Below are 26,455 nucleotides of genomic sequence, written 5' to 3'. Positions count from 1 at the left end.
CAATGCGTCCCATCTACAAATGACTTCTATTAACACAGATACGATTGTATGTACGGCGGATACTACCCTTCAATATAGTTTCTCTCATTTTGAGGAAATAACATTAGAGGAATTGTTACAACGTGTAAATGGAATGAAACAAACAACATTCCCTCTTCCTGGGAAACTTATCAAGGAGCTCTTTGTATTATTAGGTCCATCAGTGCTAAATATTATAAACTTATCACTTTCCTCGGGCGCTGTTCCCCTAGCATTCAAAAAAGCGGTTATTCATCCTCTCCTTAAAAGACCTAACCTCGATCCTGACCTCATGGTAAACTACCGACCGGTGTCTCACCTTCCCTTTATTTCAAAAATCCTCGAAAAAATTGTTGCGGAGCAGTTAAATGAACACTTAGCGTCTAACAATCTATGTGAAACCTTTCAATCCGGTTTCAGGGCAAATCACTCTACGGAGACAGCCCTCGCAAAAAATGACTAATGATCTATTGCTAACGATGGATTCTGATGCGTCATCTATGTTGCTGCTCCTCGATCTTAGCGCTGCTTTCGATACCGTCGATCATAATATTTTATTAGAACATATCAAAACACGAATTAGTATGTCAGACGAATTAGTATGTCTTGGTTTAACTCTTATCTCACTGATAGGATGCAGTGCGTCTCCCATAACAATGTTACCTCGGACTACGTTAAGGTAACGTGTGGAGTTCCCCAGGGTTCGGTTCTTGGCCCTGCACTCTTCAGCATCTACATGCTGCCGCTAGGTGACATCATACGCAGATACGGTGTTAGCTTTCACTGTTATGCTGATGACACCCAACTCTACATGCCCCTAAAGCTGACCAACACGCCGGACTGTAGTCAGCTGGAGGCGTGTCTTAATGAAATTAAACAATGGATGTCCGCTAACTTTTTGCAACTCAACGCCAAAAAAACGGAAATGCTGATTATCGGTCCTGCTAGACACCGACCTCTATTTAATAATACAACTCTAACAATTGACAACCAAACAATTAAACAAGACGACACGGTAAAAAATCTGGGCATTATCTTCGACCCAACTCTCTCCTTTGAGTCACAAATTAAAAGCGTTACTAAAACGGCCTTCTTTCATCTCCGTAATATCGCTAAAATTCGCTCCATTTTGTCCACTAAAGACGCTGAGATCATTATCCATGCGTTTGTTACGTCTCGCCTCGACTACTGTAACGTATTATTTTCGGGTCTCCCCATTGCTAGCATTAAAAGATTACAGTTGGTACAAAATGCGGCTGCTAGACTTTTGACAAGAACAAGAAAGTTTGATCACATTACGCCTGTACTGGCTCACCTGCACTGGCTTCCTGTGCACTTAAGATGTGACTAAGGTTTTACTACTTACGTATAAAATACTACACGGTCTAGCTCCATCCTATCTTGCCGATTGTATTGTACCATATGTCCCGGCAAGAAATCTGCGTTCAAAGGACTCCGGCTTATTAGTGATTCCCAAAGCCCAAAAAAAGTCTGCGGGCTGGCTCCAGTACTCTGGAATGCCCTTCCGTTAACAGTTCGAGATGCCACCTCAGTAGAAGGATTTAAGTCTCACCTTAAAACTCATTTGTATACTCTAGCCTTTAAATAGACTCCCTTTTTTAGACCAGTTGATCTGCCGTTTCTTTTCTTTTTCTCCTATGTCCCATTCTCCCTTGTGGAGAGGGTCCGGTCCGATCCGGTGGCCATGTACTGCTTGCCTGTGTATCGGCTGGGTACATCTCCGCGCTGCTGATCCGCCTCCGCTTGGGATGGTTTCCTGCTGGCTCCGCTGTGAACGGGACTCTCGCTGCTGTGTTGGATCCGCTTTGGACTGGACTCTCGCGACCTTTCACAGTATCATGTTAGACCCGCTCGACATCCATTGCTTTCGTCCTCTCCAAGGTTCTCATAGTCATCATTGTCAACGACGTCCCACTGGGTGTGAGTTTTCCTTGCCCTATTGTGGGCCTGCCGAGGATGTGGTAGGGGTTTGTGTTGTGGTTTGTGCAGCCCTTTGAGACACTAGTGATTTAGGGCTCCATAAGTAAACAATGATTGATTGATTATTCTAATGTCCTTGTGCCTCAGTCCTTCCTTCCCGACGACAGTGACTGACAAGTGTCTTAGAACATATGGTGGACTTGAAATAGACTGGATCAAGGGGGACAACAAGACTTAGTTTTTTGACCTGTGCAGTGTGATTGATTGCAAGGGACATAATAGCTATTAGCGTAGTAGTAACCTCTATCTTTGTTACGACTCAACCCTGAGCGATTGGTGTCAGAAGCAGAATACATACTCTAGGGTGTGGTGCCCCTGGTGGAAACAGGTAACCCACTACACAGGGCATTGGTATCCCACTGGCCCCCATTATTACATCAAAACTATTCGGGAAGGGATGACCTTCCAGAGGAATTTTGATCGTTCCCAGAACCCCATCGCCCTTACAATTGCCAACGTGGGTGTAATGCCCAATTGGCCCACTCTCTTTGATGTTGTGTTGGGGGTTGACCAGACTGGTACAGACTCTAAAGGGATTAGCAACATTAATGTCCTTGAGAGGGCGTTAACTACCTCTTTCCCCTCCGTAGCACCTAAAGTGCCACTCCACCTCGGTGACGTTTCAAAGGCTCTCACATCTGTATATACTAATGACATCACCACTGAAGACCTGGTAGCTTTGACTGCGGGTGCAGGCAACCTGTGGCTCAGGTGGATGACTAGCATGGCCAATAGCCAAAACAGGTGATTGTGTTGCTTGTTCCGCTGGACGTCCCCTTCCCCACACTTACCCTGCCCCTTTTAAGCTAAGATAAGGCAGTTTGAGCATATGGCTCAAACTGCCTTATCTCCTTCTTTTCTGAACCCACACCGCCAGGGTGTGATTTGTTGGCTAGTGTGTACCCTCCTGTTGACAATTCCACCCAACTTCTTCTCTTTGTGGCCCAAAAGATGAATTACACGTGTTTTCAATTCACACGACCCTTTTTGTCCCCAAACAAATTGGGTGACATTGACTCTTTCTGGTGCACCACACTGATAGAGGGCTCAAAAATAGGCCCTTGGGCACGGGCTGACTTATTCTGGTAATGTGGGGAGCACAAATTGTACATTAGAATCCCGACGGCAGCCGTTGGGCTTTGTGCCATAGTTAGACTGGTGACCCCACTCATAGTGGGTACCAAATTAACACCCCTTGGAACTCCTGTTTCTGCGACCTCTTTGACTTCCCACCGACACCGTCATGTTCTATCTAGGAGGAGTGTAAGGGGCTCCTTTGATTTGATGAGAAACCCTGATGGTGTTTACTTTGATGCAATAGGACAACCAAGGGGGGTCCCCGGACAACATAAATTGTGGTGTGAATCCTGTGCAGGTTTCGAGAACCTTCCTATCATTGGTGCTATTTTCCCTGTGACTGCTAATAAAAATGTAGAACTTATTAACTATGTTTTTTATAATCCGTTGAGACTGACCAACCTGACTCGTGACGCTGTTGAGAGACTTACTGAACAACTTGCCCCGGCCTCCCTCAGGCCATCCATTGCTATGTCTCACTCCGTCTCCAGCTAGTTAGCTGCTAAGCTAATGAAGCTAGCGGAGAAAGACAGCGCCGGTCTGAAGGAAGCTACTCCCCCGCCACCATGACCACCACTTCCCGAAGACAGCTGGCACTCCATTCGGCGACAGAAAATTCTGTGAGTATGGATTCCTGCGCTTCATGCACCTTACTCATGGATAGGTTGGCTTTGCTAGAGAGCCGTGTCCGCCAGTTAGAGCAGTGTGATTTCGTAACTTTAGATGTTGCGGACACATCTGCTAGCGTTAGGTATAGCGATCTAACCAGCCCAGCCTGTAGCAGCCCTAAGCGGCCTACAAGCTACGGTGTACCGGTTGAGACGCATAATAGATTTAGCCCTTTAGCTAGTCCTACACCCCCGTCTACCGGTCACCACACTTTAGTCATAGGGAACTCCATCACCCGAAACATAAAGCTTAGCAAACCAGCCACAATTAAGTGTATTCCCGGGGCCAGAGCACCTGACATTGAAGCTAATCTTAGGGAGCGAACTCGCAACAGGCCTAGTAAACACATACGACAGGCTAATCGCACCACTAGTTATGCGAACATAGTTATACACGTTGGCTCCAATGACACTAGGATGAGACAATCAGAGATTACAAAGAGAAACATAGCTAGGACTTGTGATCTCGCTAGAAAGATGTCCAGGCATCGAGTAATTGTCTTTGGCCCCCTGCCTGCGAGAGGCAATGATGAGAGATATAGCAGATTAGTCTCGCTTAATAAGTGGCTGGCTAACTTCTGTAGACAACAGGGACTAACGTATATTGATAATTGGCCCTCCTTCTGGGGCAAACCTGGCTTGCTGATGAGAGACGGCTTTCACCCTAACCGGAAAGGTCCTATATTCTTGTCTAGGAACATAGATTTCTCGATGAGTCACATTTGACAAACTGCACTAGAGCAAGCCTGGTCCCAGGCAATTACAGAGCCTGCTAGTGTGGGCAAGGAGTCAGTTAAGTTAGAACTAGCCAGCGCCAGGCTGGATAATCTCTGCACACATAGCAATTTTTGTAGAATAATACACAACTCACATAATGTTTTTTCTGCTTTGACTGTGCCAGAGTTGGACATGCATTCTACTGAGGTGGCAAATTATGATGTGTTCAGTTAATCGCAGCACCAAGCAAACAATCTGAAAATACCCGTCATATCAATTCCTAGATATGGTCGTAATTATTTTAAGTCCACTACGCATAATAAACGCAACATTATTAATATTGATACTACGGATAATTTGATCAAAAACTCCTTGAAACAGCCCACTACCTATAATATGGGCTTTTTAAACATAAGATCATTGTGTCCCAAAACGTTATTAGTTAATGAGGTCATTAGAGACAACAATCTTAACGTCATATGTCTCAGCGAAACCTGGCTTAAACCAGACAACATTTTTGCGGTAAATGAGGCTTCTCCTCCTAATTATACGAATGCGCATATTGCCCGTCCCCTTAAAAGGGGTGGGGGTGTCGCACTAATATACAACGAAAACTTTAATCTTAGTCCTAACTTAAATAACAAATATAAATCGTTTGAGGTGCTCACTATGAGGTCTGTCACACAGCTACCTCTATACCTGGCTGTTATCTACCGCCCCCCTGGGCCCTATTCAGACTTTATCAGTGATTTCTCAGAGTTTGTTGCTGATCTAGTGACGCACGCCAATAATATAATTATAAAGTAGGACTTTAATATCCATATGAATAGCCCATTGGACCCACCGTGTGTGGTGCTCCAGACTATAATTGATAGCCGTGGTCTTACACAAATAATAAATGAACCCACGCATCGCAAGGGTAATACAATAGACCTAGTGCTTGTCAGAGGTATCACCGTTCCCAAAGTTATGATACTACCGTGTACTAAAGTAATGTCCGATCATTACCTTATAAAATTCGAAGTTCAGACTCATGTTCGGCAAGCTAATGATAATAATAATTGCTATAGCAGCCGCAACATTATTGCTGCCACAACGACGACTCTTGCTGGCCTACTGCCCTCGGTAATGGCACCAATCCCAATGTATGCGGGCTCTATTGATAATCTCACTAACAATTATAACTACGCCCTGCGCGAAACCATTGATAGTATAGCACCGCTGAAGTTAAAAAAGGCTCCAGAAAAGGCGTACCCCATGGTTTACAAAAGAAACTAGAGCTCAGAAATTATTATGTAGAAAGCTGGAACGCAAATGGCGCACGACTAAACTTGAGGTGCACCATCAAGCATGGAGTGATAGTTTAATAACTTATAAACGCATGCTTACCTTAGCTAAAGCTAAATATTACTCAGATCTCACCCGCCTTAATAAAAACGATAATACATTTTTTGTTTAGTACAGTAGCATCGCTAACCCACAACTGACTCCTTCCAGTAGCTCCACCCACTTTGCAGATGAATTTATGAATTTCTCTAATGAGAAAATGTAACTCATTGGAAAGGAGATCAAAGACAATGCGTCCCAGCTACAACTAGGTTCTATTAACACATACGACTGTATATACGGCGGATACTGCCCTCCAAAATAGCTCCTTTCATTTTGATGAAATAACGTTAGAAGAGTTGTTACAACGTGTAAATGGAATGAAACAAACAAGATGCTTACTTAACCCACTTCCTGGGAAACTTATCATAGAGCTATTTGTATTATTAGGTCCATCAGTGCTAAATATTATAAACGATCACTTTCCTCGGACACTGTTCCCCTAGTATTCAAAAAAGCGGTTATTCTTTCTCTCCTTAAAAGACCTAACCTCGATCCTGACCTCATGATAAACTACCGACCGGTGTCTCACCTTCCTTTTATTTCGAAAATCCTCGAAAAAATTGTTGCAGTGCAGTTAAATGAACACTTAGCGTCTAACAATCTATGTGAAACCTTTCAATCCGGTTTCAGGGCAAATCACTCTACGGAGACAGCCCTCGCAAAAATGACTAATGATCTAGTGCTAACGATGGATTCTGATGCGTCATTTATGTTGCTGCTCCTCGATCTTAGCGCTGCTTTCGATACCGTCGATCATAATATTTTATTAGAGCGTATCAAAACACGAATTGGTATGTCAGACTTAGCCCTGTCTTGGTTTAACTCTTATCTTACTGACAGGATGCAGTGCGTCTCCCATAACAATGTGATCTCAGACTATGTTAAGGTAACGTGTGGAGTTCCCCAGGGTTCGGTCCTTGGCCCTGCACTCTTCAGCATCTACATGCTGCCTCTAAGTGACATCATACACAAATACGGTGTGCTGATGACACCCAACTCTACATTCCCCTAAAGCTGACCAACACGCCGGATTGTAGTCAGCTGGAGGCGTGTCTTAAGGAAATTAAACAATGGATGTCCGCCAACCTTTTGCAACTCATTGCCAAAACAACAGAAATGCTGATTGTTGGTCCTGCTAGACACCGACCTCTATTTAATAATATAACTTTAACATTTGACAACCAAACAGTTAAACAAGGCGACTTGGTAAAGGATCTGGGTATTATCTTCGACCCAACTCTCTCCTTTGAGAGTTGGGTTCCCTCAATCATCAGGAGATGAATCTCCTGATGATTGAGGGAACCCCTCATGAAACAGTTCTGTAGAGATGAAGAAGTCTTGTGATTTTTTTCCCACACCTACATATTGCGCTCTACCACGGTATCGAGCACTATTCTCTGGATAATCCAATCAAGACATACAAATATACATATATACATACATATATAAATATACATACATAAATATACATATATATTTATATATATATATATATATATATATATATATATATATATATATATATATATTATATATATATATATATATATATATATATATATATATATGTATACATACATATCAATCAATCAATCAATGTTTATTTATATAGCCCCAAATCACAAATGTCTCAAAGGACTGCACAAATCATTACGACTACAACATCCTCGGAAGAACCCACAAAAGGGCAAGGAAAACTCACACCCAGTGGGCAGAGAGAATTCACATCCAGTGGGACGCCAGTGACAATGCTGACTATGAGAAACCTTGGACAGGACCTCAGATGTGGTCAACACCCCCCTCTCTAGGGGACCGAAAGCAATGGATGTCGAGCGGGTCTAACATGATACTGTGAAAGTTCAATCCATAGAGGCTCCAACGCAGCCGCGAGAGTTCAGTTCAAAGCGGATCCAAGACAGCAGCGAGAATCCCGTCCACAGGAAACCATCTCAAGCGGATCAGCAGCGTAGAGACGTCCCCAACCGATACAGGCGAGCGGTCCATCCTGGGTCCCGACGAGCGGTCCATCCTGGGTCTCGACTCTGGACAGCCAGTACTTCATCCATGGTCATCGGACCGGACCCCCTCCACAAGGGAGGGGGGGACATAGGAGAAAGAAAAGAAGCGGCAGATCAACTGGTCTAAAAAGGAGGTCTATTTAAAGGCTAGAGTATACAGATGAGTTTTAAGGTGAGACTTAAATGCTTCTACTGAGGTAGCATCTCGAACTGTTACCGGAAGGGCATTCCAGAGTACTGGAGCCCGAACGGAAAACGCTCTATAGCCCGCAGACTTTTTTTGGGCTCTAGGAATCACTAATAAGCCGGAGTCTTTTGAACGCAGATTTCTTGCCGGGACATACGCTACAATACAATCGGCAAGATAGGCTGGAGCTAGACCGTGTAGTATTTTATACGTAAGTAGTAAAACCTTAAAGTCACATCTTAAGTGCACAGGAAGCCAGTGCAGGTGAGCCAGTACAGGCGTAATATGATCAAACTTTCTTGTTCTTGTCAAAAGTCTAGCAGCCGCATTTTGTACCAACTGTAATCTTTTAATGCTAGAGATGGGGAGACCCGAAAATAATACGTTACAGTAATCGAGACGAGACGTAACAAACGCATGGATAATGATCTCGGCGTCTTTAGTGGACAAAATGGAGCGAATTTTTGCGATATTACGGAGATGAAAGAAGGCCGTTTTAGTAACGCTTTTAATGTGTGACTCAAAGGAGAGAGTTGGGTCGAACATAATACCCAGATTTTTTACAGAGTCACCTTGTTTTATTATTTGGTTGTCAAATGTTAAAGTTGTATTATTAAATAGAGGTCGGTGTCTAGCAGGACCGATAATCAGCATTTCCGTTTTTTTGGCATTAAGTTGCAAAAAGTTAGCGGACATCCATTGTTTAATTTCATTAAGACACTTTTCCAACTGACTACAGTCCGGCGTGTTGGTCAGCTTTAGGGGCATGTAGAGTTGGGTGTCATCAGCATAACAGTGAAAGCTAACACCGTATTTGCGTATGACGTCACCCAGCGGCAGCATGTAGATGCTGAAGAGTACAGGGCCAAGGACCGAACCCTGGGGAACTCCACACATTACCTTAACATAGTCCGAGGTCACACTGTTATGGGAGACGCACTGCATCCTATCAGTAAGATAAGAGTTAAAGCATGACAGGGCTGAGTCTGACATACCAATTCGTGTTTTGATACGCTCTAATAAAATATTATGATCGACGGTATCGAAAGCAGCGCTAAGATCGAGGAGCAGCAACATAGATGACACATCAGAGTCCATCGTTAGCAATAGATCATTAGTCAATTTTGCGAGGGCTGTCTCAGTCGAGTGATTTGCCCTGAAACCGGATTGAAATGTTTCACATAGATTGTTAGACGCTAAGTGTTCATTTAGCTGCTCTGCAACAATTTTTTCGAGGATTTTCGAAATAAAGGGAAAGTGAGACACCGGTCGGTAGTTTACCATGAGGTCAGGATCGAGGTTAGGTCTTTTAAGGAGAGGATGAATAACCGCTTTTTTGAATGCAAGGGGAACAGTGCCCAAGGAAAGTGATAAGTTTATAATATTTAGCACTGATGGACCTAATAATACAAAAAGCTCCTTGATAAGTTTCCCAGGAAGTGGGTCAAGTAAACATGTTGTTTGTTTTATTCCATTTACATGTTGTAACAATCCTTCTAATGTTATTTCATCAAAACGAGAGAAACTATTTTGGATATTTGCAGTATCCGCCGTATATACAATCGTATCTGTGTTACTATAACCCAGTTGTAGGTGGGACGCATTGTCTTTAATCTCCTTTCTAATAAGTTAAATGTTCTTGTTAAAGAACTTCATAAAGTCATCTGCCGAATGGGTGGAGCTACTGGAAGGAGTCCCTTGTTGGGTTAGCAATGCTACTGTACTAAACAAAAATTTTGGATCGTTTTTATTAATGCGGATGAGATTTGAGTAATAATTAGTTTTAGCTAAGGTAAGCATGCGTTTGTAAGTTATTAAACTATCACTCCATGCTTGATGGTGCACCTCAAGTTTAGTCGTGCGCCATTTGCGTTCCAGCTTTCTACATAATAATTTCTGAGCTCTAGTTTCTTCAGTAAACCATGGCGTACGCCTTTTTGGAGCCTTTTTTAACTTCAGCGGTGCTATACTATCAATGGTTTCGCGCAGGGCGTTGTTAAAGTTGTTAGTGAGGTTATCAATAGAGCCCACATACTTTGGAAACGGTGCCATTACCGAGGGCAGTAGGTCCGCAAGAGTCGTCGTTGTGGCAGCATTAATGTTGCGGCTGCTATAGCAGTTATTATTATTATTAGTTTGACGAACATGCGTCTGAACTTCGAATTTTATAAGGTAATGATCGGACAATACTCTAGTATACGGGAGTATCGTAACTTTGGAAACGGTGATACCTCTGACAAGCACTAGGTCTATCGTATTACTACTGCGATGCGTCGGTTCATTTATTATTTGTGTAAGACCACAGCTATCAATTATAGTCTGGAGCGCCACGCACGGTGGGTCCAATGGGGTATTCATATGGATATCAAAGTCCCCCATTATAATTATATTATCGGCGTGCGTCACTAGATCAGGAACAAACTCTGAGAATTCACTAATAAAGTCCGAATAGGGCCGTGGGGGGCAGTAGATAACGGCCAGGCACAGAGGCAGAGGTGTGGCAGACTTCATAGAAAGCACCTCAAACGATTTATATTTATTATTTAAGTTAGGACTAAAGCTAAAGTTTTCGTTGTATATTAGTGCGACACCCCCTCCCCGTTTTGGGAGACAAAGATCTGATGTTTAGAAAGCCCATATTATAGGTAGTGGGCTGTTTTAAGGAGTTGTTGATAAAATTATCCGTAGTAGCAATATTAATAATGTGGCGTTTATTATGCGCAGTGTACTTAAAATAATTACGACCATATCTAGGAATTGACATGACGGGAATTTTCAGATTGTCTACTTGGCGCTGCGATAAACTGAACGCATCATAATTTGCCACCTCAGTAGAACGCATGTCTAACTCTGACGTAGTCGTAGACACAGTAGAAAAAACATTTTGTGAGTTGTGTATTATTCTACAAAAATTGAAATGTGTACAGGGATCATCCAGCCTGGCGCTGGCTGGTTCTAGCTTAACTGACTCCATACCCAGGCTAGCAGGCTCTGTAATTGCCTGTGACCGGGCTTGCTCTAGTGCAGTTAGTCAAATGTGGCTCAATGCATATATACACATACATATATATATACATATAGATATAAATACATATATATATACATATGTATAAACACATATATACTATATATATATATATACATACATACTTTGTATACATATATATATATATATATATATATATATATATATATATATATATATATATATATATATATATATATATATATATATATATATATATATATATATATATATATATATAAGTGTCCAAACTTTTGGCCTGTACTGTAAAATATATACCGGTATATATATATCCATTCATCCATATATATATATATATATATATATATATATATATATATATATATATATATATATATATATATATATATATATATACACACCGTATATTACCAAGTAAACGCCCTTGGGCAAATAACCGCCTATGTCCTAACAGCCGCACGGGGTCTGAGCCCATTTTGTGAATTAAACGCCTCTTCCTAATAATATTTATATGTACACCACAACTGATGGACGGGAATACTTTAGGGGGAAGAAGAACAGAAAGTTTAACTTAAAGTTCAAGCTGGTGGTTGTGAAGTATGCAGAGCAGAATTATGGTTTGGCAGAGGCCAGGCAGTTTAACGTTGACCCAAAACGTGTACGCCAATGGAAACAAAAAAAGGGAGAACTATTATCTCAGTCGGCAATCGATGGAAAACGGGGTCGCTTATCTGGCGGAGGTAGGAAGAAAGTGAGCGACGAGCTTGATGCTGATTTGTGTCGTTGGATACATCACGTTCGTGGACTGAACCACCGTGTGTTCCGCAAAATGATCCGCATTAAGGCCAAGGAGTTGTATGCCACCGCGATTGGTGCAACGAGTGGCTGGCTTAATCGATTCCTGCGTCGGAACAACTTTACCCTCAGGAGGAGAACAACTGTTGCACAGAAGAACGCTCCCGTCGAGAAAATTGTCAACTTCCTTGTTTTCTCTACTAAACAGATAGAGGCCAAGAAAATCCAGCCCAAGAATATCATCGCCATGGATGAAACAGCTGTCTGGTTTCACATGGTTGGTTTGAGTACGGTCAATGAGAGGGGCTACCGCTCCATCTGCCTCAAAGCCACCAGCCACGAGAAGGCACGAGTCACGGTGGCTCTTGCAGCCAAAGCAGACTGGACAAAGCTGAAAGGTGCTGTCCGTGATGTAAAGGCTATGCAGAGCATCCCCGGGGTGATCATGGCTTCCTCCAAGAATGGCTGGTTTAATGACCTAACAAAGGATTGGCTACAGAGGGCAGTGGGGAAATTTCACTTCGGACCGAGTCTACTTGCATGGGACTCGTACCGAAGCAATATCAGCGAGGCCATGAAGGCAGAGCTCAAAAGGGGCTACAACCTTACAATGGCTGTTATATCTGGAGGCTGCACAAAGTACCTGCAGGACCCCGATGTTGTGTGAAATGGCCCTTTCAAAGCGCAGCTCCGTGACTACTATGATAACTAGATGGCTGGTGATAAAAACAAGACCTACACCAGGTCAGGGAACCTTAGAGCCCCTTCCCGCCGCCTCCTGGTCGACTGGGTCCTGGGAGCCTGGGATGCTCTGGATCGGGACACTCTGATCAACTCATTCAAGGTAGGCTGGCTGGCTGTGTGTATGTGTGTGTGTACGTGTGTTGCAAACAGTAGCCGTAGCTGATTGTAGCTTTCTGGTATGTGGGCTGACGGTGGCAGCTGATGGGAGTGAGGACCAGCTCATTTACTGCCTCAAGGAGGGACAGCTATGTCAGGCAGTTAAGTTCCAGATGGCTCGAAGTCTAGGGATCATAGGGGAACGCAACATAAAAGTGTATAAATCAAATGAGTTCTAAATTAAAGACACTCAAGCCAAGAATTGATTACAAAAAGTAGTGTATTGAAAAGTGACCAGGTTGCGGGGCGGGTACAACAAGGACACAACGCTAGCCTAGCGTGGGACTACTGGTGCTGTCAAAGAAATGAACAAAACATACCAAAATACACCTCTAGAAAAGAAAGGTAAGCTGACTAACTAAAGCTATTTAATTAGCATAAACCAAAATCCTACCTAACTATTCTAACCAAAGAGGGGGTCCAAAACATACAAGGGTGACAGCCACCACTAAGCCTGGTGTCTCTATACACAAACAAAATCCTACGTGTGTAGTGTATAGAGGCCTCTGTCTAACCTTTCCCAAGACTAGGCTGCAGATATTCACAAAGGTTGAAAGGTCCAAAAAACTGAAGAGAAAAAAAAGTGTCGCCAAAGACAAAGTAGAAATCAGAAATCCAGACAGCATGTCAGAAAAATAATTCCTCTTTCCAGTGGTGAGCAGGTGATTTAAAGCAGCACAGGAAGATGAATAGTAGACCGGGATTGGCTGGTTGATCAACAGGTGAAATGAGGAACAGCTTGCAACAGAAACCGGTTGATTGGCAGCAGAGGTCGTGGTTGAGTGTGACCTGTTCAAACGAAAGAAGAAGAAACACAAACAACAAACCACCACTACGTGGAACGTAACACGCCCACCAACAAGAATGAACACAATTGTTCATTCAAACAAGTTGCTATATCCAAGGTTACAAAAAAAAATAAAAAACCACCTAATTCACCCACGCTCGGGACAAGGTGTCAGCCATTACATTTTTTTGACCCTTTTTTGTGTTTAATTTCTAAATTAAAGTTTTGCACAATGAGTGCCCAGCGCATCAGCCTTTGGTTTTGATTATACATCCGGTGCAGAAATGTTAACGGGTTATGATCCGTGTAAACGATCACAGGAACAGAACTAGATCCTACATATATTTCAAAGTAATGCAAGGCTAATAATAATGCTAATGCTTCCTTTTCGATGGTGGAGTAGTTTATTTGGGGTTTCGTGAACATCCTTGAAAAGAAACAAACGGGGTAATCAATCCCATCTGCACTTTCCTGCAGCAACACCGCACCGGCCCCTAACGCACTCGCGTCAACCTCTATTTTGAAAGGCTGGGCAAAGTTGGGAGCAGCCAAAACTGGAGCACTGCAGAGCAAAGCTTTACAGTTGTCAAAAGCCTTCTGACACTCCAAAGACCAGTTAAACACGCGGGAGGAACTTAATAAGTTCCTAGGGGCCACAACAGTGGAGAAATTCTTACAGAAACTACGGTAGTAGCCAGCCATACCGAGAAATCTGTGGATTTCTCGCTTGGATGTAGGGGCAGGAAATTCAGAGATGGCCAATATTTTGGCCTCAACGGGACGCACCGTACCGTGACCAATCTTTTTACCCAGGTAAGTTGCCGTTGCTTTTCCAAATTCACATTTTGCCAAATTCACCGTTAACGTAGCCGAGCGTAACTTGTCAAAAAACATTTTCAAGATGCGCATGTGTTCAGACCATGTGTGGGTATACAACACCAAAAGTCATCTATGACTAAATATTGTAAGTCTTTTCATGTGTGTCAAGTAACAGGCAAACCCAACCAAGTCGTTCCCCCTGCCCCACTTCATCCAATACCAGTAATGGAGGAGCCATTTACTCATGTAATTGTTGATTGTGTGGGATCATTACCAAAAAGCAAGACAGGGCTTCAGTATCTGCTAACCCTTATGTGTGCAACTACACGTTTCCCAGAAGCTATTCCTTTGCGTGCAATTAATACTAAGGCAGTGGTGAGGGCATTGGTAAGGTTATTTTCCACTTTTGGGTTTCCCAAGTCTATTCAAACTGATCAAGGATCAAATTTTCTTTCAAAATTGTTTAAGCAAATTGTGGCTTCGCTAGGAATTCAGCACAGGATTTCCTCTGCATATCACCCTGAGTTCCAAGGGGTGCTGGAACGATGGCACCAAACCCTGAAATCAGTGTTACGAAAGTTCTGTTTAGAAACTGGAAGAAGTTGGGATGTGGGGTTGCCTTTTGCTTTGTCTGCGTTAAGAGAGACAGTGCAAGAGTTTCTTGGTTTCAGTCCAGCCCAATTGGTATTTGGTCACACTGTACGTGGTCCGCTCAAGGTTCTTAAAGAACAGTTATGTGATTCAACAATAAAATGCCCTACTGTGTTGGCTTATGTAACTCAGTTTCGCAAGCGTATACAGGCAGCCTGCACTCTTGCCCAAGAAGGGCTGGCTTCTTCTCAGGCGGCAATGAAAAGAAAATATGATCGTAAGGCAGTGGCCATATCATTTGCGGTCGGTGATCAAGTATTAGTGTTGTCCTGTGGAGGGCAACAATGATTATTGGAAATTCCTTCAGTAAAACTGCCAATTACACGAGCACAGCTTATTGCTGCTCAGAAAATTGACCCCTCAATTAAATAGTGTTTTAAGCTGGTGGGACCAACTGAACAAGTAAAGAAAAATGGTGTTGTGTTCTTTCTGGACAATGATTTATTAATGAGGAAGTAGTTTTCACCTGTTGCTAATAAAATTGGCTGTGATGAGGTTGTCCAGGTAGTTATACCTACCCCCTTCCACCAGCAGGTGTTGGCATTAGCCCATGAAAACCCTTGGTCTAGTCGTATGATTCTCGCTTCGGGTGCGAGAGGTCCCGGGTTCAATTCCCGGACAAGCCCCCAATTTATGTTACATTCCAGATGGCTCGAAGTCTAGGGATCATAGGGGAACGCAACATAAAAGTGTATAAATCAAATGAGTTGTAAATTAAAGACACTGAAGCCAAGAATTGAAAACAAAAAATAGTGTATTGAAAAGTGACCAGGTTGTGGGGTGGGTACAATAAGGACACAACGCTAGCCTAGCTTGGGACTACTGGTGCTGTCAAAGAAATTAACAAAAGATACCAAAATACACCTCTAGAAAATAAAGGTAAGCTGACTAACTAAAGCTATTTAAATAGCATAAACCAAAAACCTACCTAACTATTCTAACCAAAGAGGGGGTCCAAAACATACAAGGGTGACAGCCACCACTAAGCCTGGTGTCTCTATACACAAACAAAATCCTACGTGTGTAGTGTATAGAGGCCTCTGTCTAACCTTTCCCAAGACTAGGCTGCAGATACTTACAAAGGTTGAAAGGTCCAAAAAACTGAAGAGAAAAAAAAAAGTGTCGCCAAACTCCAGACAGCATGTCAGAAAAATAATTCCTCATTCCCGTGGTGAGCAGGAGGATGAATAGTGGACCGGGATTGGCTGGTTGATCAACAGGTGAAATGAGGAACAGCTGGGAACAGAAACCGGTTGATTGGCAGCAGAGGTCGTGGTTGAGTGTGACCTGTTCAAACGAAAGAAGAAGAAACACAAACAACAAACCACCACTACGTGGAACGTAACACAGGCAGGCAGAGAGATGCTGTTGTGGGCTAGACAGCAGGGTGCTACTGTGGTTCAGGAAGAGGAGGAGAGTGATGAGAAACAGCAGTTTTCTCAATGAACTTGTGATTGAAGAGGAGGATGATGATGAGGGGGGAGAGGGAGAAGAGGGGGAGGAAGAAGGGGAGGAGGAAGAAGATGATGAGTGCGTTTGAGTTGCATTTGGGCTTGCGTTTGCTGCAGCATTATTGTTTTGACGGTTTTATAGAGTACTTGGTACCATATTTTTATTTTTCCTGTATGCTGCTTTATTTAAAACTTGGAATACTGTAGCCTTTATTTTTTTTAAGTGACACTGTTATTGTTCTGTTTTGATGGCGGGTTTTATACTTGAGTACTTGGTACCATCATTACATTTTTCCTCGTAGGCTGCTTTATTTAAAAAACGTTATTTATTTTAAGTATTGGTATTCTATTTGACAATTGTTGCACTACTGGCATGTCGAGGCCTTGTTGATCTATTGACTTTTGATTGTCTTGTTTTTTTGTTTGTATGTTTACAATAGCTTTTACAATTAAAGTTTTTTATACCCAAAAAAAAAAATACTGGACAGTAACCATTGTAACCAAATAATGACCTGGTGCAGGCTGGTGCAAAAATAAATAAAAGCCTTGTGCAAATAACCGCCTGCTTCTTTTAAACACCTGTCTCCAAAAATGATTTTGTGAAATAACACCCGGGCTACTATTTGGTAATATACGGTTGTGACAGGTTTGTGTCGTGGGGTCTTCAGGACCGAAGGATCACAGCAGGAGTTCAAGTTGACAATTCTTTTTAATCTTTTTACACACAATATTTCTTCTTTTGTTTGTTCCCAAAAGGATTTTCTTTTCATTTTTAATTTTCACAACAGTTCATCTTCCTCATTCACTCCCCAAGTCTTTTCAGTCTTAGTTCGTTCACCCACAAAGTTTTTAACTCGCTCAGTTCTCCCACAGGCCTCCACCGTCAGTTTCAGGCCGGGCACCTGTCGCAGCTGTTTTATCTACCTGTGGGCGCACCTGCCCCCCCCCCCCCCTACCCCCCAAGTGGTACCCCAGGTACTGTACCTCCCTCCGGCCAGCCGCACACTTTGCGCCCGCCTCAGAGACCCGAGCACCGCCCCCACCCGCTGCATGTGCTGTTCCCAGCCGCTGCTTTGGATGATGACGTCATCCAAATATGCGGCCGCGTATGCCGCGTGGGGGCGCAGCACCCGGTCCATGAGACGCTGGAACGTGGCGGGGGCACCGAACAAACCAAACGGCAGTGTCACGAACTGGAATAAACCTTCCGGAGTGGAGAAGGCCGTTTTTTCCTTGGACTCTGGTGATAAGGGAATCTGCCATTAGCAATTGGTTAAATCCAGTGTGGTGAAAAAGCGAGCAGTGCCTAGCCGATCCAGGAGCTCGTCGACCCGGGGCATTGGGTACGCGTCAAAACGTGACACCTCATTCACCTTGCGGTAATCCACACAGAAGCGTACGGAGCCATCCTTCTTTCCCACCAGAACGATTGGGCTACACCACGCGCTGTGGGATTCTTCTATCACCCCCCGTTCCTGCATGGTCTTTAATTCTTCCCGAACTACTTTGCGCTTGTGCTCGGGAAGTCTGTATGGTCAAGTCCGCACAGTAACCCCCGGGCTGGTCTCGATGTGATGTTGGATGAGGTTCGTGCGGCCGGGCCGCGCGGAGAACACATCAGAAAAGCGCTGTTGCAGCGCTGCAACATCCGCTTTCTGTCTGAGCGTGAGGTGATCATCACAGGGGAGGGGAGGGGAAGGGGCAGAGCGCGGGACCTCTGGCCCCAACTCCTCCTTCTCTCTTACTACCGTCACCATGGAAACAGGCTCCGCCTCCTTCCATGCTTTCAGCAGATTGAGGTGGTAAATTTGGGTGTCTCCGCCTCGGTCCAGGCGCCGAACCTCATAGTCCACATCCCCCACTTGCTGTGTGACCTCAAAGGGTCCTTGCCATCACGCAAGTAATTTAGAGCTGGAACTTGGAAGTAACAAAAGGACTTTTTTTACCGGTGCAAATTTTCGCAGCTGGGTTCCCTGGTTGTACCTGCGTTTTTGGCGTTCTTGGGCTTGGAGCAAATCCTCCCGTGATAAGTGCCCCAAAGTGTGTAGTTTTGCTCTCAAGTCCATAACGTACTGGACTTCAGTTTTACTGGAGCTCGGACCTTCCTCCCAGCTTTCTTTAATTATGTTCAGCACTCCACGCGGCTTCCTGCCGTACAACAACTCGAATGGTGTAAAACCTAGGGAGGACTGGGGTACCTCCCGCATCGGAAACATGAGGGGATCCAGCCATTTGTCCCAATTTGGTTTGTCCTTGTGCGTGAACTTACGGATCATGGTTTTTAGCGTTTTGTTCAAGCGTTCCACCAGCCCATCTGTTTGGGGGTGATACACGCTGGTGCGGATCGCTTTGATACCCAGTAATCCGTATAGTTCCTTGACTGTGCGTGACATGAACGACGTGCCTTGGTCGGTCAGGATCTCTTTCGGGATCCCGACCCGGGAGATAATTTGAAACAGAGCTTGCGCTACGCTCCTTGCGGAGATGGAGCGCAGAGGCACTGCTTCGGGATAGCGCGTTGCGTAATCCACTAGGACTAACACAAAGCGATATCCGCGTGAGCTCGGGTGTAATGGCCCGATGAGGTCCATGCCTATTCTTTCGAACGGGACCTCTATAAGTGGTAATGGGCGCAAGAGCGCAAGGGCGCCTTCGGGACGGCCGCTGGATTTACCAGTTGGCATTCCGGGCAGGCGGCGCACCAGCGGCGCACATCTGCCCGAATGCCCGGCCAATAGAACCGGGCCATTACCCGATTGAGTGTTTTGTCGTAACCCATATGTCCAGCCATTGGGTTCACATGCGCCGCCTGGAAAACCATTTCCCGGTGGCGTTTCGGCACCAGCAACTGGGTGATCTCTTCTCCCGTCTGAGTGTCACGGGTCACTCTATACAGCCTATCTCTCATAATGGAGAAATGCGGGAATACCTGCGCCGCTCCCGGGTGCATTAGCTGACCGTTGATATAGTCGACTTGGTCCCAGGCCGCGCGCAAAGTTTCGTCTCGCGACTGCTCGAGGGGAAAATCCTCCGTAGGATGCCAATAGGGGGCCGGGGGGGCGTCTCACGAAGCCCCCGCCGGTTCCCGCTCAGCAGTGGCGGAAAGCCCCGCCTCGCCACTGAGAACCGCGCGGATACTCCCTCGGACTATGTTAAGGTAACGTGTGGAGTTCCCCAGGGTTCGGTCCTTGGCCCTGTACTCTTCAGCATCTACATGCTGCCGCTAGGTGACGTCATACGCAAATACGGTATTAGCTTTCACTGTTATGCTGATGACACCCAACTTTACATGCCCCTAAAGCTGACCAATACGCCGGACTGTAGTCAGTTGGAAGCGTGTCTTAATGAAATTAAACAATGGATGTCCGCTAACTTTTTGCAACTTAATGCCAAAAAAACGGAAATGCTGATTATCGGTCCTGCTAGACACCGACCTCTATTTAATAATACAACTTTAACATTTGACAACCAAATAATAAAACAAGGTGACTCTGTAAAAAATCTGGGTATTATCTTCGACCCAACTCTCTCCTTTGAGTCACACATTAAAAGCGTTACTAAAACGGCCTTCTTTCATCTCCGTAATATCGCTAAAATTCGCTCCATTTTGTCCACTAAAGACGCCGAGATCATTATCCATGCGTTTGTTACGTCTCGTCTCGATTACTGTAACGTATTATTTTCGGGTCTCCCAATGTCTAGCATTAAAAGATTACAGTTGGTACAAAATGCGGCTGCTAGACTTTTGACAAGAACAAGAAAGTTTGATCATATTACGCCTGTACTGGCTCACCTGCACTGGCTTCCTGTGCACTTAAGATGTGACTTTAAGGTTTTACTACTTACGTATAAAATACTACACGGTCTAGCTCCAGCCTATCTTGCCGATTGTATTGTACCGTATGTCCCGGCAAGAAATCTGCGTTCAAAAGACTCCGGCTTATTAGTGATTCCTAGAGCTCAAAAAAAGTCTGCGGGCTATAGAGCGTTTTCCGTTCGGGCTCCAGTACTCTGGAATGCCCTCCCGGTAACAGTTCGAGATGCTACCTCAGTAGAAGCATTTAAGTCTCATCTTAAAACTCATCTGTATACTCTAGCCTTTAAATAGACCTCCTTTTTAGACCAGTTGATCTGCCGCTTCTTTTCTTTCTCCTATGTCCCCCCCTCCCTTGTGGAGGGGGTCCGGTCCGATGACCATGGATGAAGTACTGGCTGTCCAGAGTCGAGACCCAGGATGGACCGCTCGTCGGGACCCAGGATGGACCGCTCGCCTGTATCGGTTGGGGACATCTCTACGCTGCTGATCCGCTTGAGATGGTTTCCTGTGGACGGGACTCTCACTGCTGTCTTGGAGCCACTATGGATTGAACTTTCACAGTATCATGTTAGACCCGCTCGACATCCATTGCTTTCGGTCCCCTAGAGGGGGGGGGTTGCCCACATCTGAGGTCCTCTCCAAGGTTTCTCATAGTCAGCATTGTCGCTGGCGTCCCACTGAATGTGAATTCTCCCTGCCCACTGGGTGTGAGTTTTCCTTGCCCTTTTGTGGGTTCTTCCGAGGATGTTGTAGTCGTAATGATTTGTGCAGTCCTTTGAGACATTTGTGATTTGGGGCTATATAAATAAACATTGATTGATTGATTGATTGATTTCCTATGGTCCGTGAACGCCTCCCCACACATTGCGTCACAAGAAGTGGAAACCCCGGCCAATTTGTCCCTAATATTATGGGAGGCGTAAGGTGCGCACTTACAGCAACCTTCACACTATGCTTTTGTCCCCGATGCCAAATTTCTACTGGAACAATGGGATACGTGTGCACATCCCCATGAATACATGGCGTTCGAGGTGCAGTGTGCGGGGGAAGCCCTTGTTGCGGAGCGCCGGAAACCTGCTCTACCGCGGCCTCCTGCGTATGCCAGCTCCGTCTCCGGGGTGCGGGGATGGGCCGCTCGGCCGCTCGTGGTGCTGCTCTTTCGGCTGCCCGTGGTGCTGGTGCGGGTCTTTCGGCGATCTTGTTGCTTCCTTCACGGTGTACCGCCAGATGATCCTCGGCCAGGGCCACCGCGGCCATCAGGTCCTGCGGGCGATGGTACCGCACCCAAGCGGCCGTCCGGGCTGGGATGGCCTCCACAAACTGCTCCAGGAGGATCGGTTCCAGCATCTTGCTGTCGGCCTCCTGGGGTTCAAGCCACCGGACGGCCGCGTCCCGAAGCTGCTGCGCCAGCACGAACGGTCGATCCTCAGGTCGATCCCCAGTCGTATGGCCCGGAACCGGCGTCGGTGGTCCTCCGGGTGGCTGCCGATGCGGTCTAATATTGCCCGGCGTGGGTTGGGGAAATGCACCCGAGCGTGCGCTGGGAGACTAAGCGCCGCCCGCTGCGCCTCCCCCGCCAGGAGCGGCAGCAGCTTGACACCCCACTCGGTGTCTGGCCAGCCGCATGCTGTCGCTGTGGTCTCGAATACGTCGAGGAATACTTGCGGGTCCTCTCCCTCTGACATCCTCTGCATGGCGGTCCCCTTCTCCTTCTCCTTTCCTCCGGGCTGGCTCACTAGTGCTTGCAGTACCTGCGTCTGTTGCATGCTTGCCTCCATCTGCTGCTGGGTGGCTGCCGACACCTCCGCCAGGACTCTTCCCAGTGCCTCCAGGGGGGTTGGGGCCATCATCTTTCCTCGGTCCTTGCTTGGTTGGGCGCCAACTGTGACAGGTTTGTGTCGTGGGGTCTTCAGGACCGATGGATCACAGCAAGAGTTCAAGTTGACAATTCTTTTTAATCTTTTTACACACAATATTTATTCTTTTGTTAGTTCCCAAAAGGATTTTCTTTTCATTTTTAATTTTCACAACAGTTCTTCTTCTTCGTTCACTCCCCAAGTCTTTTCAGTCTTAGTTCGTTCACTCACAAAGTTTTTAACTCGCTCAGTCCTCCCACAACCCTTCTGGCGTCCTCAGCACCTCCTGGGTCCTTCTGGCTTTTCAGCCCCGCCCTGCAGTCACCAACGCTGCTAAATAGAGACAGGTGATTAGATAACTCGTTCCAGCTGAGGTATCCACTCACCTGCCATCTTGCTTCCAGCCGGCTCCTGTGCATGCCATTGCCAGCAGGCGGCGGGTGACCACGCCCCGCCTCCCACAACGGTTTATATATATGTATATATATATATATTATACATACATATACATACATACATATATGTACATATACAGTGGGCAGTATAGCTCGGTTGGTAGAGTGGCCGTGCCAGAAACTTGAGGGTTCCAGGTTCGAGCTCCGCTTCTGCCATCCAAGTCCCACCTGCTCCCAGTGCCACCTACACTGGTTTTAAAATGTTACTTAAATATTGCGTTTCACAATGTCAAGCGCTTTGAGTCACTACAGAAAAGAGCTATATAAATATAATTCACTTCACAATTCACTATATACATACATACATACATATATATATATATATATATATATATATATATATATATATATATATATATATATATATATATATATATATATATATATATATATATATATATACATATATATATATATATACATACATATATATATATGTATATATATATATATATATATATATATATATATATATATATATATATATATATATATATATATATATATATATATATATATATATATATATATATATTTATACATACACACGCGCACACATGTACGTACACACTTTCAAACTGGCCCCGGACACATTTTTCTTCTCAAAGTGGCCCCCGAGTCATTATAATTGTCCAGGTAATGATTAGACGTAGCAAAACAACAATGGCTCCAGAAACAACAGATATTAATCAGGCAGGCATGACTGTCGAAAAGACAGCTTAATTAAACAGTTTGAAGCCAAATGAAGTTCCAAACAAACGTGTCAGGCTTTCCCCTGACAGTTTGTCTATGTTTTAGTTTTCCTCTGCATTTGTCTGTTTCCTCTGTGTCTCCTGTCTTTAGTTCCTGTCTAGTGCTCTTATTTTGTCAGCTTCCTGTCTTGTTCCCTGAGTGCTGTGTTCCTCCTCAGCTGCGACTGATTGGCACCTGGTCACACCTGTAGCCAATCAGCCCGCTCCTATTTGTAGCCTCTTCGTCTTGTGTCAGTTGCTGGATCATTGTATTGTCATTTGTATTGTCGTTGCCACATGTCGCTCTTGTCGTGTTGTTTTGATTTCAGCTATTACCTGTCGTGCTACATCTTGTCCTGGTCGTCGTAGCGGTAAGCTATTTTTGTTAGCCATAGCTATTTCCAGTTTTTCTGTTTGTTATCCTCTAGCGTCCATGCTAAAGTTCCTTTTTGTTTTTTGTTAGCTTCTATGCTAAAGGCCTTTTGTTTTTTATCCACCCACGTGCACGCTTTTGGTTTGAACCCTTTGTTTGGTTTTGTCTTAGTATTTATATAAAACTCATCTTTGCTCACTCCATGCCTGCCTCCATCTCTGTATCTTGGGGTTCATCAACAAATAACTCTGACAGAATGATCCAGCAACTGACACAAGACGAAGAGGGTACAAATTGAAGCGGGCTGATTGGCTATAGGTGTGACCAGGTGCCAATCAGCCGCAGCTGAGGAGGAACACAGCACTCAGGGAACAAGACAGGAAGCTGACAAAATAAGAGCACTAGACAGGAACTAAAGACAGGAGATACTAAACACAGAGGAAACAGACAAATGCAGAGGAAAACTAAAACATAGGCAAGCTGTCAGGGGAAAGCCTGACAAAAAGTATACATTGAAGTGTATATTTGTTCTAATGTTCCCAAAAAAGTATACATTGAAGTGTATATTTGTTCTAATGTTCCAACAAAAGTATACATTGAAGTGTATATTTGTTCTAATGTTCTAACAAAAGTATACATTGAAGTGTATATTTGTTCTAATGTGCCAACAATAGTATACATTGAAGTGTATATTTGCTCTACTGTTCTATCAAAAGTATACATTTAAGTGTATATTTGCACTAATATCATAATCTTCAACAGGTGCCATTTTGGTAACCTCAGCTGACCCCACATAACCTCACTGTTAGGTAATACATATATTTGGGACTTGTTGACATGTTTAGTGCACAGTTACCAACAACTCCCTTTTTTCCCCCGTCTCAAAGTTGTTCTGCATCGATCTCCATGGTTTTCCAAGCAAGACTGCGATGTCCTTGTCTTCTTTTCACTTCACCCAAGCGGTAACCATGGTGACCACAGTGCTCTTTCTCTCTCTAGCTCTCTAGCTCTCTCTGTCTCTCTCTCCCTCCCTATCTCTCTCTCTCTCTCTCTCTCTCTCTCTCTCTCTCTCTCCCTCTCTCCCTCTCGCTCTCTCTCCATAGCCATGTTATGTCATCTATTCTGTGTGGAAAACACTTTCAGGGAACCTCAGCAACAATCATACACTATTTATTATACAGCTATGATGTAAATAGCTCATAACTGCACAGCAACAAGTATAGGCTATTTATTATACAGCACTGATGTAAATAGTTGATAACTGGCATGCATATTTACTTTGCATTCTAGTCACTCACTAGCCACATTCTAATCAATTGTCATATATTTGCTGCATACTGGGGGTTTACCAACTTACTGGCCTCTGGTAACTGTGTTGCATTTTTTTTAAGTGCAATGACCATAAAGTATAGTCTAGTCCACATGTTAACCAAACAATGTTTGCAGGTCTGCTGCATACTAGCCACAGGGTACATGATAGGCACATTTTATTGCCATGTTGACCAGAAGTTACTTGCATCTACGCTACATACCAGCAGCAATTTTCCAGCCACTAACCTAAATGTTTGTTACCTGCTGGAGGCCACTTTCATGCTAGCTAAATGTTAGCCAAGTTGCTAGTGAAATTAGTTGCGCATAACTGTGATGCATTCATTGGATTCAAGTTATAATAATAATAATGATGTGTTATTAGGATTTGTATTACCCACCGAGGATAATGCTACATGAATCAGCTAATCTTTACTTTACACTCTGAAGTAAAGGGAATGTTGACATATTTATAACCATATTTATGTTGTGGTTGAAGGAGGAGTTCCACAAGGGGGCGTAGCTATGTGGTCCCTGTCAAAGCAGGGGAGGTCGAGGCGATCCCGAAAGGAGTCGAGGCACACAGCTCGATCACAGGAGAACACGGGAAGCATAAGGTAACAGAAGATTTACTACGTTCCGGCCCGGATCCTTGGGTCCACTGGTCTTCATACAGTTTGCCCTCATCAGATCCAGGTGTGCTGATCGCCCACAGCATTGCCAGCGTGTGGGCGTGATGTGGCCAGTGTGAGCAGGGGCATATCCTGGTTTGCTGCCAACACAGGAGCTGGCAGCCCTTGATGCAGAGGACAAGTGGGATCGAGCCCGCACCTTGACAATTTAAGTGAATAAAGAGTTATATGTTTATTTAAAGTCATATTCTAGTCATTTTATATTGACTTTGTTGTCACTTTTTAGTAAATGTGAAAGGGTTACTTGCATTATTATTGTTTTTTTTTTATATGTGATGGATACAGTAGTGCTTAAATTGCTCTCAAAATAATGCAGACAATAATACCGTTTTTCTATTATTACTGTTACATCTTTGTCACATTTTAGACACTTATTTGCCTCATTCTAACTAAAATTCACCTATGCGTCTGCTGCATGGTAAATAAAAGTTAGCCAAATGTTAGCCACATGCTATTAACATCAAATGCAGATCACATGCTGCTTACTTAATGTTAGCCAGATTCATCTCCCATGTTAACTACATCCAAATATTTATCACATATATTTGTTCAATGCTAGCATCTTAAAAGCTACATGCTTGCCAAACATGTCTTACATGTCTGCTATATAGTCACAGTGACACTTTAACATAATGTTAGCCACATGCTAGAACTTTTACTAGCTACATGCTATATGTTAGCTACATATTTTTCTTATGTTTGCTACTGTACATGCAAGCCAAAAGTTAGTCACATGTC

At 44.2% G+C, this 26,455-nt stretch overlaps 1 long non-coding RNA gene across 3 annotated transcripts in view; it reads left to right on the top strand.

Moving 5' to 3' along the window:
• LOC133568931 (uncharacterized) overlaps positions 1–25,892 on the top strand; it is a 31,304-nt gene extending 5,412 nt beyond the window's left edge. Inside the window, exons 2-6 of one of the 3 annotated variants that reach the window (XR_009809698.1) lie at positions 3,588–3,716; positions 24,480–24,526; positions 24,605–24,679; positions 25,525–25,642; positions 25,716–25,892. This is a non-coding gene — a long non-coding RNA (uncharacterized LOC133568931). Of the gene's footprint in view, positions 1–3,554; positions 3,717–24,479; positions 24,527–24,604; positions 24,689–25,524; positions 25,643–25,715 lie in introns of all 3 variants that reach the window. The other 2 variants (XR_009809697.1, XR_009809696.1) reach the window with 2 other exon arrangements.
• Positions 25,893–26,455: the final 563 nt, after the last annotated feature.

This window comes from Nerophis ophidion, linkage group LG14, assembly GCF_033978795.1.
Source record: "Nerophis ophidion isolate RoL-2023_Sa linkage group LG14, RoL_Noph_v1.0, whole genome shotgun sequence".
Taxonomy (NCBI): Eukaryota; Metazoa; Chordata; class Actinopteri; order Syngnathiformes; family Syngnathidae; genus Nerophis; species Nerophis ophidion.
Note: the sequence above shows the minus strand (reverse complement) of the source record. Positions and strands in the feature narration are given on the sequence as shown.